This window comes from Eptesicus fuscus, chromosome 8, assembly GCF_027574615.1.
Source record: "Eptesicus fuscus isolate TK198812 chromosome 8, DD_ASM_mEF_20220401, whole genome shotgun sequence".
In the NCBI taxonomy this organism is placed as follows: domain Eukaryota; kingdom Metazoa; phylum Chordata; class Mammalia; order Chiroptera; family Vespertilionidae; genus Eptesicus; species Eptesicus fuscus.
This window is the reverse complement of record NC_072480.1, coordinates 32,056,728-32,074,342: the sequence shown is the minus strand read 5'-3', so window position 1 is coordinate 32,074,342 and position 17,615 is coordinate 32,056,728. Positions and strand designations below refer to the sequence as shown.

The 17,615-nt window shown below is 37.3% G+C and overlaps 1 pseudogene; it reads left to right on the top strand.

Moving 5' to 3' along the window:
* Positions 1-17,615, top strand: part of LOC129150097 (thyroid receptor-interacting protein 11-like) — a 77,531-nt pseudogene that overhangs the window by 12,589 nt on the left and 47,327 nt on the right.

Below are 17,615 nucleotides of genomic sequence, written 5' to 3'. Positions count from 1 at the left end.
ACTTGAATTTTTCTTGAAGGTTTTAGCCTTTGGCAAACTCCTTTAATTTACCAAATCATCCATGCATTAAAAATACATTTTTATTTTATCCCACATGTTAAATGAGCTACAACAATAGGAACTTATCTTACTGCCTTGTCCACATTTTATTAATTTCTTATTTTCTGCAGGTAATCTGTGTTTTACTGTTTCTTCTACATCTCTGGTTTTTTGGGCCTATGCCATCTCACACAGAATTTTCTTGATGGCTTATATATTTTTACAGTATAAATATATTTCAGCATGTTTTTAAACTAAATTAGTATTTGCAAGTACTAGGATATTATAAACTGCTTTCTGTACCAAATCATATTTTGTTCATATTTGTTGCCTTGGGGATCACTAGAATGTCTTACATGTTTATTGAAGTAAATTGAATTTAAAGCAATACTTGTTTATTTGTCCCCTCTCCCCCCCCCCTCCCCAAGGCTTCATTCTGAATAACTAAAACAAAGCAATGAATTTCTCATGGTTGCTCTTTAAAGAATGAATTTTAAAAACTGCATTTAGGGATATAATTAAGCAAGTAGAGAGAAAAAAAGATCCACTATATTTTTATAGAGTCTCTTTTATCTTCTGTTATCTGCCTTTGAATATGAAATACTAGGAAACAAATCATTAATTTTTGAAATAGAATCAAAGAGTATTAAAGCCAGAATGTGCGTGAGATATTGAATTCAACCCAGTCACTTTACAATTCAGCAAATAGAGACAAAGTATTTTGAATGCTATTCAGCTATGTTGTACTGGTATTCATATATATATGTCAGTGTCAATTATGTTTTCTTGCTAGTTATGTTGCATTCTTTCTGTTATTTTATGCTTCAAACAATCTGATTAATTTGTGTTATTTAGTCCTACCAATATTTCTTTCAGTTTTAACCCATAGATATAATGCAAAAATTATGCCATAAAAGATGGAAGCATCTTCATTGTTGTGAGCACTTAGTTTTAGAAAGAGGTTACTGTGACATTTTTCTTTCTACCAAGGTGGTTTTTATGTTTCCAGCTTATTTTTATTATTTATGTTTAATTACCTCACTCCTCACTTTTAATACTTGTATCTGGTTTTTATTAGAGCCTTGGACTCTGCTTTATGTAAACAATGCTTCTTTCTTCTGCCTTAGAAATTTTAAAATGTATTTTTATTATTGCGAGTATTACAGAAGTTCCCCATCCACACCCCCTTTGTGTCCCTCCACCTGGCTCCTGCCCTACCCCAGGCCTTTCCCACACTATTGTCTGTGTCCATGAGTTATGCATATATACATTTAAGTTCTTTGGTTAATCTCTTCCTTCCCACTCCTAACCCCCTTTCTTTTGAGATCTGTCAGTTTGATCCATATTTCCATATCTCTGGATCTATTTTGTTCTTCAGTTTATTTTATCCATTAGATTCCATATACAGTCTAAGTGAGATCATGTGATAGCTGTCTTTCTCTGACTGGCTTATTTCACTTTGCTTAATACTCTCCAGGTCCTTTCAGGTTGTTTCAAAGGATTCCAGGGGGTAAAGGAGGTCATTTTATAAAGAGGAGGATGAATCAGCAAGGAATACTGAAAAGGAGCCAACAATGAGGAAGGAGGGAAGCAAGGCAGATGAGAGAATGGTAGGTGATATGATAAAAGTCAGTGAACGTAGACAATTCTAAGGAATATTGTTGTAAACAAGTGCAGAGGAACGTGTTAGTTGGAGAAGAGAACACAGTGCCCAAGGGAGTCTTCTGTTATTTTTAAGATATGAAATACACGACATGTTTATAAACTGATGGAAAGATGCTCTGCTACAGAAGGAAAAAAAAATGATGAGGCAGGAAAGGGGCAACTGCACAAGCAAAGTTCTTGAATTGGAAGAAGTAGTAGGGTTTATTGCAGAAGTAATTGCTATTTCAATTGCAGTTCCTAAATTGAAACAGGAGGGTAGACAGACTATGGATGATGAGTTAGGCCTGTTGGTAGACTGGATGGGAAGAGGATGAAGTATTTATCTTCAGGAGTTAATGTTTCTATTGAGACTGAGGGGGGATAGGAGAAAGGTGTGAAGATTTAAAAAAAAACAAAACCCTGTGGAATAACAACCTGGGAAAGAGTAAAACAAATGTGCCTAAAAAATGTGGAAGAACAGCACACATAGCTGAACAGCCACTTGGAACCTGGTCTGAATCTAGTATTAGTGAGTTTCAGTCAGCAAGTTATGGTTTGCTCTAGATACAGCCACTGAGTGGGAGAAGAGCTGTGTTCAATTAGGACTTAGAAACAGCCAGGTGAATTCTAGTGCTTTGGGAGTAATGGGAAGAAAAAAAAATATTGCAATAGATCCAAACCCTAAACAGAGAAAAGTAAATAGAGAAAGGAGAGTAAAATGATGAAAGGTCAAAGCTTTGAAGGCCCAGTTGAGGATCAAAATAGTTGAACTCTGAGTTCCATTGGGAACGGTTTGGTACACTGTGAGGTAGTGATGAGAGGAGCATGATTTAAATTAAAATTTTTTTTGAGGTGGAGCAACTATTGGTCAGATCTTTAAAAACTGGAGGCTATTCTGGAAGTAGTACATGGGAGAGTATTTTTTCTTTAAGCAGGCTAGACCCCTGTTGCACTTAAACCTATGCCACAAAATAGAGAGTTTTCAATATAAATAGGAAGACACATAAGAATAAATATAAATTCTATCGGTCTTACCAATGACATTACTCTGTTTTTTTAAAGAAGGGAAAAACTTTTAAGTAGCTCTCATGATATTGATTTTAGGTTCACATCCATTCTGCTGTTACTAGTAAACTGTAAAGCACATCAGGTAACACGGCCGTGCCCTATAGTTTTTTGTTTTGTTTTGTTTTTTAATAAGGCTGCAGAGGCAAACATTATTTTCTTTTGAGATTAGCTCAAATATGACATGAATTAACTTTGTATGGGCAAACATTAATATGTTTGTATGAACATATTAATGTGACAGGATCAACATATGATACTGGGGTTTGCAATACACTCACTAGGGACAGAGAACTCAAATATTCCTTATCTTAGTTTTCAGCAAAGATAATGACATGTACGTTCAATTCAAGAAGCTTAGAAATGAAAAAATTTGTGTTATATTTTTTGTGTTATTAGTACTTGAATATCCGTGGATGAGATATTTAGCTAATTTTTATGAGACACTGAACCTATGAAATTTCATTAAAAAATCCAATAATATTATTGGTTTTCTTTTATATTCACTACTAGTAGCCATCACGCCATATCACGCACAGTAGGCTGCCCAGGAGCCATGATGCTTCCTTGGGAGCTGTGCAGCTTCCGTGGAAGGCGGCAGCGAGCCACTGGCACCCACGGGAGCCAGGAGGGACCCGCGCCGATTCCACGGGAGGCGGGCCCACTGTCTCCTCTTGGGGCCTGTACTTGGCCGCACAGGCTGCAGGCTGGCTCCCCTGTCCCTGTCCGTATCTGCTCCAGCTCTGGGGGCCAGCCCGAGCCGAGGAACAGCAGCTCACCGGCCCCCCTGTCTCTGTCTCCGTCTCCACTCCAGGCCTCACCTGCGCGCACAACCTCCTCCTGTCCAGACGTGACCCATTATGGTGTCCCGGCCTAATTTAATATATATATAGATACTTATTTTTATGTATTTCACTAGAGGCCCAGTGCATGAAATTCGTGCACAGGGGGAGGTGGGGGGGGGGTCCCCTCAGCCCAGCCTGCACCCTCTCCAATCCGAGACCCCTCAGAGGATGTCTGACTGCTGGTTTAGGCCTGATCCTTGGGATCGGGCCTAAACCGGCAGTCGGACATCCCTCTCACAATCCTGGACTGCTGGCTCCTAATCACTCACCTGCCTGCCTGCCTGGTTGTCCCTAACTTCCCCCCCCGGCCCCGCTGGCCTGATTGCCCCTCACTGCCTCTGCCTGCTGGCCTGGTCACCCGTCGTTGTCCCCCCTGCCAGCCTAATCGCCCAAAACTGCCCCCCTGCAGGCCTGGTCACCTCTAACTGCCCCCCTACTGGCCTGGTCACTCCCAACTTCTCCCACTGCTGGCCTGGTCACCCCTCACTAACCAACCTACCGGCCTAGTCACCCCTAGCAGCCTGCTGTTCAGTCATTTGGTCGTCCCTCACTAACCCCCCCTGCTTGGCTGGTTGCCCCACACAGCCTGCTTGTTCAGTCATTTGGTCATCCCTCACTAACCCCCATGTCAGCCTGGTCATAGTCAGCCATCTTGTGAGGGCACGATGATCAATTTGCATATTTCCTCTTTATTATATAATGTTATATTCAATGAACAATTAATCAATTGAGTCTTACTTTTTAAAAATTATTTGGGTACAGTGTGACAGTCTAATAAATATGACTTTCTTTTGAAACTTACAAACTAGTTTGAGGGAGAAAATAAAAACAAATGAAAAAGTAGACAGTGTGTAAATAGCACTGGGCAAGCCTATGAAATTGTAGCATAGAAACATAAAAATAAAAATTATACTAGGTGTACTGGTTAATAATGTGGATTTTTTGAACAGAAGAAGTTATACATATGTTGATATATATGTGATTTGATATGTATGCTATTTTGTTGTATTGAAAGCAAGCTACAAAACTTCATATGTCAAATTTGCTGAAGGCGTTAACATCATAGATATTTTTACGCTTAAAAAAGTCGAATTTCGTGCCAAAACAAAAGGGCATTTGTGGGACGTTTTAATTCCTTACTTTATTTTGAAGAAAAGTGCTGCTGAATACTTCGGGAAGCTTATGGTGAACATGCTGCATCTCAAGATACTTGTAAATGCTGGTTTAAATGCTTTAAAAGTGATGATTTCAATGTGAAAGACAAAGAACATCCAGGTCAACTGAAAAAGTTTGAAGACCAACAATTACAAGCATTATTGGATGAAGATGCATGTCAAACTCAAAAATAACTTGCAGAAATATTAAACATTGCTCAGCAAACAATTTGTGATCTTTTACAAGCAATGGGAAAGATTTTAAAGGAAGGAAAATAGGTGCCACATCAACTGAATGAAAGACAAATGGAAAACCAAAAAGTCATCAGTAAAATGTTGCTTCAATAGCACGAAAGAAAGTCTTTTTTGCATCAAATTGTGACTAGCAATGAAAAGTGGATTTACTTTGAGAAATCCAAATGCACAAAACCATGGGTTGATCCAGGTTAACCATCAACATCGACTGCAAGGTCAAATCACTTTGGAAAGAAGACAATGCTCTGCGTTTGGTGGGATCAGGAAGGTGTTGTGTATTACGAGCTTCTAAAACCAGGTGAAACAATTAATACTGATTGCTACCGACAACAAATAATCAATATGAACCAAGCTTTTATAGTGAAATGACCAGAATGTGCCAGAAGACACTGAAAAGTAATTTTGCTTCATGATAACGCACCATCACACACTTCAAAACCAGTTAAAGACACCTTCAAAGATCTTGCCTGGGAAGTATTAACCCATCCACAGTATTCACCAGACCTTGCTCCTTCAGATTACCACTTGTTCCGATCGATGGCACATGCACTTTCTGAGCAGCACTTCAAAACATACGAAGAAGTGGAAAATTGGGTCTCTGAATGGTTTGCCTCAAAACAAGAAAAGTTATATTGGGACGGTATCCACAAATTACCTGAAAGATGGGGGAAATATGTAGCTAGCGATGGACATTACTTTGAATAAAGCATTTTTTATGTTTCTCTTGAAATTATCGTGTTTTCTTTGATTACAAAATCTGCCATTATTAACCGGTACACGTAGTAGACTGCAGAATCAGATAAATATTTATAAAGAATAACAAAGTTGAACAAAATTTGGAAAAACAGTTATCAAATTTTAAAGACAAACAGAACAAGTGGCCTTGTCATTAAATTACAGTATTAAATGAAAGAATAGAAAATGAGACAAAAACAGGTTAAGTAGAGAAACTAAGTTTAGTGGATAGAAACTATTTAAAACAAAAAACAATATATTTAACTTTTATTTTTTTTATTGGTTAACTTTCACCTTTGAAGTTTATCTTGTATGTAAAGAAATTGAAAAAAGAAACAAAGAAGTTTTACTACACTCGTGTAATAAAAGCTAATTAATTATTATATATCACATTGCAAATTATGCTCCCAATGATAACAGTTCAAGTGGAAGCCCTATTTCTGTATCCCATTCTTATACTCATTGTTCTTGCTATTCTCTACTATCAAAGATTCACATGCTAAACTTGAACATTCTTGATAATAAGAATTTACTAATTTATTTCTTTATAGGAATAAAATCAGCAATAAGAAACCTAAACTCACATATGCAATGAGTTGTTAAACCTCAGTTTTTTTTGTCCCTTTTATTTTTATCCCTTTTATTTTTGTCCCATAGGACAAAAGGATGGTGAATCAAATTCATGCCAACAAAAGCATTTAATTTCAGCAAGTAATTTAAAACATTCTCTAGCTAGTAGAAAATGCTTCTTTGGGAAAGTGACTTTCAAACTATAAGAAGGAGTAATACCACAGAGAGGCCATAGAAATTCCATTGTTAGTTGTAAAATAAACAAATCCTTACAGGATGGATATGTTTTTACTCACTACTGTGCTTATAATGAGATTGAATTCAACTTCGTCGGCACTAATTGTATTAAACTGTGTACATAAAAATGATGGAATGGGGGTGATTTGGGATTAGGCAAAGCAATGAAAGTTTTGGAAAAATGATACAAATTAATGTATGCTTGTTTTTTAAGCTCCTGAATGTGCATTTCGTTGAATCGCTGAAGAAAGTGAAGCAGCGATAAGAACCTTCTAAACAAAAGTGAAGACAAAGTCAAATTAAAGTTATAATAAGTTATGATATATTTATTTTTATTATTTTGGTTTTCATGTTTACTTAATTTTAGTTTGTTTGGGTCTTGGTTTTCAATTTCATTCCCAAAAATGTTCAAATCTAAAATATAAGTAAAATCCTCACTTATAATGTGGTCTTAATAAAATAAAAATCTCATTCCATAAAATCTAGTACCCACAAAATCAATAATCAATTTATGCATTAGTGCTCTCTAGTAAAGAATAGGAAGAGTCCGCATTACTAGAGAACCCATTTTATAGATAGATTTCACAACTCCTTTTTATTCAAATAACATTTACTAGGTAAATATAGGATTACATGAGATGGTTCTTAAATCTGGTTTCACAGGAAATTACCCACTCCTTAAATCTCCTGATATTTAATGTAATTGCAATAGTAAACCAACTGAGAATACCTGGTACACATATATAAAGGGTCATGTCCTTTAATTTTCTTGAATTCCTAATAGCTGTGATTAATATCCTAGTCAGGGATAGATAAGCAACTGCATAAAGTTTGGGATCCAAAATGATCTCATTTGTCTTCTCAGACTACCCTTCCCACAGCAATTATTCCCTTAGGTTAATAAATACCAGTTAAAAGCAAACTATCAATTACTCAACTTGAATAAAAATCTATACAATATTTTATGTTTAAAAATGTTATAAGAAAGCTATATGGCATAAAGTTAAATTTCCTATGGAACCAAATCTACAACCTTTTCATATTTATATTAACATATTTGCTTTCATTATAGTAAAAGATAATGTATATAAGTTAAAGAGGTAGTATTTTGTAAAAAAGGCAGAGGACACAAGCTAAATATTTAAAATTGTTGTTCTATAATAGTCACCCTTTTTCATATAGAAATTGAAAAATAACTTCATAAGATATTTATATACACTGCAATTCTATTTATGCTCCTTCATATATGCCTAAATAATTTTTCACTTCAACCGCTTATATTCTAAATACATATTTTATTTTTTCATCTGTCTGTGTAATATGCTTCATATCTGAGAAAAAAGTCACACACACCAGTTCTTTTTAATGGTTTTATAAATAGTTAATACTGCCAACATAGATATGGGAAGTTGTTGGGTTTGATATGGCTTTTGGTGAATGTCATTTTATTATTTGAACTCTGGATACATTCAGCCTCATTCTTTCACTTCCCTGATACTTGACAAGGTATCAAACTATGCTGATTACTTTTGGTGGAATGGATCAGGTCAGTCCTATGATCCACAGTATGACCTCTTGGTTTACTGGCCTTGGTTCCTTGTAGTTGGGCGGCAGTGTGGCTTCCTTCACGGGCCACATCTCTAACTCAGGAAGGATGGGCTGGTGGAGGGAAACCAAAAGGGGGAAGAATCACCTCAGTCTAAGAGAAGAGGTATTGACTCCATTCAGGAAACCTTAATATCAGAGAATGTGTCTTAAAACTCTTTGTAATGATTTGGAACATAAGTGTGAAACATCAGAGCAACAAATAGGAGAGCAAACAAAACTGCTACTTACCAACATCAACTACAACAGAAAGACGTAGAAATCAAAATTCTGATGGAAGACAGATGGTGCTAAAGGATCAGTTACTGAAGCTGCAGTCAGCCATTCAGTGAATTCTGGAGCTGGCCTTGTACCATTTACCCATGCATCACCTTCACTGGATTATGATATCAACCATCAGGCTTGAGCTTGCAACTGAGATAACATCACTTTGCTGACCTGATTTCATCACAACAAGAAATAAATAGGTTATCAAATGAAGTTCTAAGACTTGAGCCTGAACTTAGCAATTGTAGGCATTTTGCTCAGATGTCCATAGCAAGAGGAGCAAACAGCTTAGATGGCAATGAAATTTGCAAGCTTCAAAATGCCACCAAGGAACTTCAACAGACACAAAATAAGGAAAATAACCATCAACTTGAAGTGGCAGTATTGTAGAATGTTCATCAACATAAATTGGCAAAAATAAGTCATAGGCATGAAAAATAAGTGAGAATGAAGGAAGGATTAAAGAACTGGAAAATTTGTTACAGCAGGTGGCTCAGGACTCAGAGTAACCAATGACTCTCAAATTCATGATATGCATAAAATTATTCAAGTTCTACAAATTGAAACAGAAGAGTCTACCAAGAAGATTGAAAAATAGAAGATTAGCCCTCATCCAAGGAGCAGCAGCCATGCACAGCCCACCAAGGAGCAATAGCCTCATGAGCAGCCCACGCCCATCAGAGGAGCAGCAACTGCATGAGCAACCTGCCCCTGACAGCCAGAGGAGCCACCACTGCTGTGAGCAGCGCCCACCAGAGTGGCCGCCACCAACTGAGGAGCAGCTGCTACAAGACTCGATACCTAGATCCTTCAGTGAGAGCAAAAATGGGGAGACAAAGAAACCCCCAAAGGAAAGAAAAGGAGGAATCACCAGAAAAGCAGCTAAGTAAAACTGAGGCATGCAATATGTCAGAAAAATAATTCAGAATAAGGTTCATACAGTTAATAAATCAGATGGATGAAAAAATCAAACAACTTATGTAAGAATCAAGAAGAAATAAAGAGTGATATAGGTGCAATAAAAAACACCCTGGAAAGTTTCAACAGTAGACTAGGAGAAGCAGAGGACGGAATTAGCTAATTAGAAGACAGGGAAGCAAAACACACCCAAACTGAACTGCAATTGGAGAAAAAAAATTAAAAGACAGGAGGAGAGCCTAAGGGAGCTTTGGGACAACATGAAATGAAGCAACATACATATAATAGGAGGGCCAGAATGACAGGAAGAGGAAGAAGGGTTAGAAAATCTATTAGAAGAAATAATGTCAGAAAACTTCCCTGATGTGGGGAAGAAAAAAGTTGCATAAGCACAGAGAGTCCCAAACAAGATGAACAAAAAGACCCACACTAAGACATGTTGTAATTATGATGGCAAAAGTTCAGGACAAAAAGAGAATTTTAAAGGATGCAAGAGAGAGAAAGAAAGTTAAGTACAAGGAATCTACCATTAGATTATCAAATGATTTCTCAACAGAAACACATCAGGCCAGAGAGGAATGGAAGGGAATTTACAAATGGATGCAAAGCAAGGGACTGAATCCAAGAATACTCTATCCAGCAAGGCTATCATTCAAAATTGAAGGGGAAATAAGGAGCTTCACAGATTTAAAAAAAAAGGCTAAGGGAGTTTATCACTACTCTACAACTTAAATAATTATAGAGAGAGCAATAAGAAAAGCCCAGAGTGAGCAGAAGGAATGAGATAATAAATATCAGAGCAGAAATAAATGGCATAGGAATAAAAAAAATAAATACAAAAGATCAATGAAACCATGAGCTGATTCTTTGAAAGGATAAACAAGATTGATGAACCTCTAGCAAGGCTCACCAAGAAGCAAAGAGAAAGGACTCATATAAACAAAATTAGAAATGAAAGAGATGAAATAACAGACCCCACATAAATACAAAGGATTGTTAAAAAATACTATGAACGACTTTATTCCAATAAACTAGAAAACCTAGAGAAAATGGACATATTCCTAGAAAAATATAACCTTCCAAAACTCAATCAGGAAGAATCTAAAAATCTCAATAGGCCGAAAACTATGGAAAAAATTGAAGCTCATCAAAAATATTCCAGCAAACAAAAGCCCAGGGCTAGATGGCTTCACAAGGGAGTTTTACCAAACATTCAAGGAAGAACTAAAAGGTATCCTCCTCAGACTATTCAAAAAAATTCAAGAGGAAGAAACACTTCCAAGCTCATTCTATGAAGCCAACATCACACTAATACAAAAACCAGATAAAGACAACACAATGAAAGAACTTCAGGCCAAAATCCTTGATGAACATAGATGCTAAAATTCTCAATAAAATTCTAGCAAATCGGATTCAGAAATACATTAGAAAGATCATACACCATGGCCAAGTGGGATATATTCCAGGGAGCAAGGATGGTACAATATCCGAAAATCAATAAATGTTATACATCACATAAATAAAATGAGAGACAAAAATCACATAATCATATCAATCGATGCAGAAAAACCATTTGACAAAATCTAACACCCTTTCTTGATAAAAACCCTCAGCTAAATGGGAAAAGAGGGATTATACCTCAACAAAAAAAAGCCTTATTTGACAAACCTACAGCCAACATCATACTCAATGGGCAAAAACTAAAACCATTTCACCTAAGAACAGGGATGAGACAGGGATGCCACTTTCACCACTCTTGTTCAACATAGTACTGGAAGTGATAGTCATAGCAATTAGACAAGAAGAAGAAATAAAATATATCCAAATTGGAAAGAACATGTAAAACTGTCATAATTTGCAGATGACATGATACTGTACATAGAAAACCCTAAAGACTCCATAAAAAATTATTAGACTTAATAAATGAATTCAGCAATATAGCAGGATACAAACTTAATGCCAAGAAATCTATGGTATTTTTATACACCAATAGTAAACTTACAGAAATAGAGATTAAAAACACAATCACATTTACCATTGCACCAAAATTATTAAGATACCTAGGAATAAACTTAACTAAGGAATCAAAAGATCTATACTCAGAAAATTACAGGACACTGAAAAAAGAGATAGAGGAAGACGTAAACAGATGGAAGAACATATCATGTTCATGGATTGGTAGAATCAACATCATCAAAATGTCCATACTACCCAAAGCAATCTACAGATTCAATGCAATCACCATTAAAATACCAAAGGCATATTTCACAGACATAGAATGAACTCTCCCAAAATTCATCTGGAATAAAAAAAGACCCTGAAGAGCTGCAGCAATCCAGAGAAAGAAAAACAAAGTAGGAGGGATCTCAATACCAGATATCAAGGTGTATTACAAAGCCACTGTTCTCAAAACTGCCTGGTACTGGCACAAGAACAGACATGTAGACCAATGGAATAGAAGAGAAAACCCAGAAATCTACCCAAGCCAATATGCTCAATTAATATTTGACAAAGGATGCAAGAGCATACAATGAAGTCAAGACAGTCTCTTCAATAAATGGTGTTGGAAAAATTGGACAGATACATGCAAAAAAAATAAAACTAGACCACTAACTTACACCATATACAAAAATAAACTCAAAATGAATAAAGGACTTAAACATAAGATGGGGAACATAAAAATATTAGAAGAATCCACAGGTAGCAAAATCTCAGACATGCCTAAGCAATATCTTCACTGATACAACTCCGAAGGCAATGGCAACTAAAGAGAAAAACAAATGGGAGTACATCAAAATAAAAAGCTTCTGTACAGCAAAAGAAGCCATCAACAAAACACCAAGAAAGCCCACTGCATGGGAGAACATATTTGCCAATGTTATCACCAATGAAGGTTTAATCTCCAACATTTATAGGAAACTCATACAACTTAACAAAAGAAAAATAAACAACCCAATGAAAACATGGGCAATGGATCTAAATAGATACTTTTTGAAAGAGGACATAAGGAAGGCCAAGAGACATATGGAAACATGATCAAAGTCACTAATCATCTGAAAGATCCAAATCAAAAGGACAATGTGGTACCATTTTATACCTGTCAGAATGGTTATCATCAACAAATCAACAACTGACAAGTGCTGGCAAGCATAAAAAAGGAACCCTCATGCACTGCTGGTGGGAATGCAAACTGGTGCAGCCACTGTGGAGAACAGTATGGAGTTTCCTCAAAAAACTAAAAATGGAACTTCTATTTGATCCAGTGATCCCACTTCTACGAATATATCCCAAGAAACTAGAAACACCAGTCAGAAAGGATATATCCACTCCTATGTTTGTAGCAGCACAATTTACCATAGCTAAGATTTGGAAACAGCCTAAGTGGCCATCAGCAGATGAGTGGATTAAAAAACTCTGGTACATCTACACAATGGAATACTACCCTGTGGTGAAAAAGAAGAAATTCTTACCATTTTCAACAGCATGGATGGAACTGGAGAGCATTATGCTAAGTAAAATAAGCCAGTCTGAGAGAGATAAATATCACATGATCTCACTCATTTGTGGAATATAATGAAAAACATAAACTGATGAATAAGAACAGATTCAGAGACAGAGAAGCATTGATCAAACCATCAAACCTCAGAGGGAAGGTAGGGGATGGTGGGGGTAAGGGGAAGAGATCAACCAAAGGACTTGTATGCATGCATATAAGTCTAACCAATGGACACAGACAACAGGGAGGTGAAGGCATGCGTGGGGATGGTCGGGGAGGGGGGTGCGGGCAATGGGAGGATAAGGACACTTATGTAATACCTTAATCAATAAAGAAAAAGAGTCAAAAAATAAAAATTAAAAAAGAAAAGCATGTGGTTAGAATTGAATACATAAATAAAAAACTATCTTCAGCAGAAAATTAGAGAAATGTTTCAAGGAGAGAACAGACCAGATAAATGAGGACATTTTTACTGACAAACTTAAAGGAAGTTCATAGCTCTAAGAGGAATTAGATAAATATCCTCAAACCTTAAAGAAAAATGAAAAAATTTCAGCAAAACATAGACAAAAAAGACACAAGTCTTGCATCCATGAAAGATGAAAATAGTCATATCAAAGAAGAACTGGACCAGGTGAGAGAACAACATAGTCAAACTGCACCTGTGGTTGACCCTAAAACACTAGACACTATTACAAAACTAGAATCTAAGGTATCTCAACAGGATACAATAAAAGGTAATCTTGAAGTAGAAATGGGATATCATCAAAAGATATTTGAAGATCAAAAGGAGTGTAAAATGCAACTACTGCAATCCATACAAGAGCAGAGACAGGAAATGGGTGATCTTCAACATTAGCATGAGCAAATGAATATTAAATACACTTCAGCTCTTTTCCATGAAAGATGAGGAAATTAAGAATTTGCAAAACATAATAGAACAAATCAAAACCCAGTTGCCTGAATACAACCAGCACATTCAAGCAGAACATTCTGATATTTTTCAAGTAACAAAAGTTCAGAATCTTAATTTAGAACATGGAAGTGAAAAGCATGACTTATCTAAAGCTGAAACTGAGATATTACTGAAAGAAATAAAAGAATAAGAATTGGAGATAAAACTTCTAATGGAAAAGAATATTTATTTAGCTGAACAGATTGATTAGCTGTCCAAATATGAGATTGGTAAACTAACTCAGATTTTCAAGCAAATAGATTTAGACATATGATGTCATCATCTAGAATACATTCAGTTTCCTCATCCAGCAGCAATTGCAAATGTATAGTGTATGGTTTGGAAAGCAAACATGTATTAGCTCAGGGGGTTGTGGGGAGGAGGGGTTGTTGTTACATTTTAATCTACATTGTTGAAAATATTACCTATGTCCATTTTTTTCCCCATTGACCCCTTCTAGCCAGCCCCCTCCACCCCACCCCAGACCTCCACTATTGTCTGTGTCCTTGGGTTATGCATATATGAATATAAGTTCTTTGGTTAATCTCTTCCCATCCACCCACCGACCAACGACTGCCTTCTCTCTGAGATTCAACAGTCTGTTTCATGCTTCTATGTCTCTGGTTCTATTTTGTTCATCAGTTTATTTTATTCATTAGATTCCACATATAAGTGAGATCATGTGATACTTGTCTTTCTCTGAATTACTTATTTCGCTTAGCATTAATACTCTTCAGGTCCCTCCATATTGTCTCAAGGGGTAAGAGATCCTTCTTTATTACTGCTGCATGGTATTCCATGGTGCAAATGTACCACAGCTTTTTTATCAACTCATCTGCTGATGGGCACTTGGGCTGTTTCCAGATCTTAGTTTTTGCAAATTGTGCTGCTATGAACCTAGGGGTGAATACATTATTTCTGATTGGTGTATCCAGTTTTCCTAGGATATATTCCTAGAAGTGAGATCACTGGGTCAAATTATAGTTCCATATTTCATGTTTTGAGGAAACTCCATATTTTCCACAGTGGCTGCATTCCCAACAGCAGTGTATTAGGGTTCCCTTTTATCTACTTCATCAATAGCACTTGTTATTTGTTGATTTGATCATGGCAGCCATTCTGAAAGGTGTGAGGTGATACCTTATTATTATTTTAATTTGCATCTCTTTGATGATGAGTGACTTTGAGTATTTTTTCATATGTCTCTTGGCCATCTGTATGTTCATTTTGGAGAAGTGTCTAGGTACTTTGCCCATTTTTAAATTGGATTGTTTGTCTTCCTTTTGTTAAGTTGTATGAGTTCTTTATATAGTTTGGATATTAACCATTTATCAGATGTATCATTGCCAAATAAGTTCTCCCATAAAGTGGGATCCCTTTTCATTTTGTTGATGGTTTCTTTTGCTGTGCAGAAGCTTTTATTTTGACGTAGTCCCATTTGTTTATTTTCTCCTTAGTTTTCCTTGTACAAGGAGATGTATCTCTAAACATATTACTATGAGAGATGTCTGAGATTTTGCTGTCTATGGTTTCTTCTAGTGTTTTTATGATTTAACAAATTACATTTAAGCCTTTTATTATTTTGAGTTTATTCTTGTATATGGTATAAGTTGGTGATCTAGTTTCATTTTTTTGCATGTATCTGTCCAATTACCCCAACACCATTTATTAAAGAGACCGTCTTGACTCCATTGTATGCTCTTGCCTCCTTTGTCAAATATTAATTTTGCATAATGGCTTGTGTCAATTTCTCAGGTCTCTGTTCTGTCCCATTGATCTATATGTCTGTTCTTGTGCCAGTACCAAGCTGTTTTGTGCACAGTGGATTGTAGTATAACTTGATATTTGGTATTGTGATGTCTCCAACTTTGTTCTTCTTTCTCAAGATTGCTGTAGCTATTCCAGGTCTTTTTGGGTTCCATATGAATTTTTGGAATATTTGTTCTAGATCTGTGAAATATGCCATTGATATTTTAATAGGAAATGCATTTAATCCATAGATTTTTGGGGGCTCTATAGACATTTTAATGATAGTGATTCTACCAATTCATGAACATGGTATATTCTACCACTTGTTTATGTCTTCCTCTATCTTTTTTTCAACATCTTGTAGTTCTCCAAATACAAGTCTTTTACTCCTTGGTTAAGTTCATTCCTAAGTATTTTAATTTTTTTCAATGGTAAATGGGATTATTTGTTTAGATTCTCTTTCTGAGAATTCATTATTGATGTATAAAAATGCCATCAATTTATCTGCATTAAGTTTGTATCCTGTTATATTGCCAAATTCATCTACTAACTCTAGTAGATTTTGGTGGAGACTTTATTGTTTTCTATGTACAATATCATGTCATCTGCAAATAATGACAGCTTTACTTCCTCTTTTCCAATTTAGATGCCTTTTATATTTTCTTTTTGTCTGTTCACTGTGGCTAGCACTTCCAGTATTATGTTGAATAAGAGTGGTGATAGGGGACATCCCTGTCTTGTTCCTGTTCTTTGAGGAATTGATTTTAGTGTTTGCCTATCTAATCTAATAATAGACAAATATGCAAATTGACCGCACCTTCGCTACACCTAAGCCACGCCCACCAGCCAAGCCACGCCCACCAACCAATCAGGATGAGTATGCAAATTGCCCCAACAAAGATGGCGGCTAATTTGCATATCAAGACAGCGTCCAAAGAAGCCAACAGCTGCAGAAGGGAGTAAAGCTTCGAAAAAGCAAGCAAGGGGGGGGGGGGAGGGCGGGGCGGAGGTGGGGCCGGGGGGAAGGAGAAGGGCGGGGCGGAGGCGGGGCCGGGGGAGAAGGGCGGGGCGGAGGCGGGGCCGGAGGAAGGAGAAGGGCGGGGCGGAGGCGGGGCCCCGGGTGAAGGGAAACGCGGGTGGGCTGGAGGAGAAGGCGGGGCGGGTGACAAGGGCGGGGCGGAGGCGGAGCCAGGGGTGAAGGAAAACAAGGGCGGGCTGGAAGAGAAGGCGGGGCGGGCGGGGCGGAGGCGGGGCCGGGGGTGAAGGGAAACGCGGGCGGGCTGGAGGAGAAGGCGGGGCGGGCGGAGCGGAGGTGAGGAGAAGGCGAGGCGGGTGATAAAGGTCGAGTGGAGGCGGGGCCGGGGGTGAAGGGAAACTCGGGCGGGCTGGAGGAGAAGGTGAGGCGGGGGCCAAGGGCGGGGCGGGGGACAAGGGCGGGGCGGAGGCGGGGCTGGAGAGAAGGGAAACGCAGACGGGCTGGAGGAGAAGGTGAGGCGGGTGAACAAGGGAGGAACGGAGGCAGGGTAGAGTGCAGCAGGAAATCCTATTGCAGGATTTTTTCCTGCAACGGGAAAGCTAGTTGAGTATAATGTTGACTGTAGGTTTGTCATATATGGCTTTTATTTTATTGAGATATGATCCCTCTAATCCCACTTTGCTGAGAGTTTTTAACAAAAATGGGTGTTGGATGTTGTTGAATGCTTTTTCTGCGTTTATTGGTATGATCATGTTATTTTTGTCTTTCAATTCATTTATGTGATATATAATGTTAATTGATTTGCGAATATTGTACCAGACTTACATCCTGAAATAAATCCCTATTGGTCATAGTGTATGATATTTTTAATGTATTGCTGGATCATACTTGCTAATATTTTGTTGAGGATTTTAACATCTATGTTCATCAGGGATATTGGCCTGTAATTCTCTCTCATTATAGTATCTTTATCTGGTTTTGGATTTAGGGTAATGCTGGCTTCATAGAAAGAGTTTGGAAGTGTTTCCTCCTCTTTGATTTTTTGGAATAGTTTGAAGAGGATAGGTGTTAGTTCTTTTTGTAATGTTTGATGAAACCCCTGTGA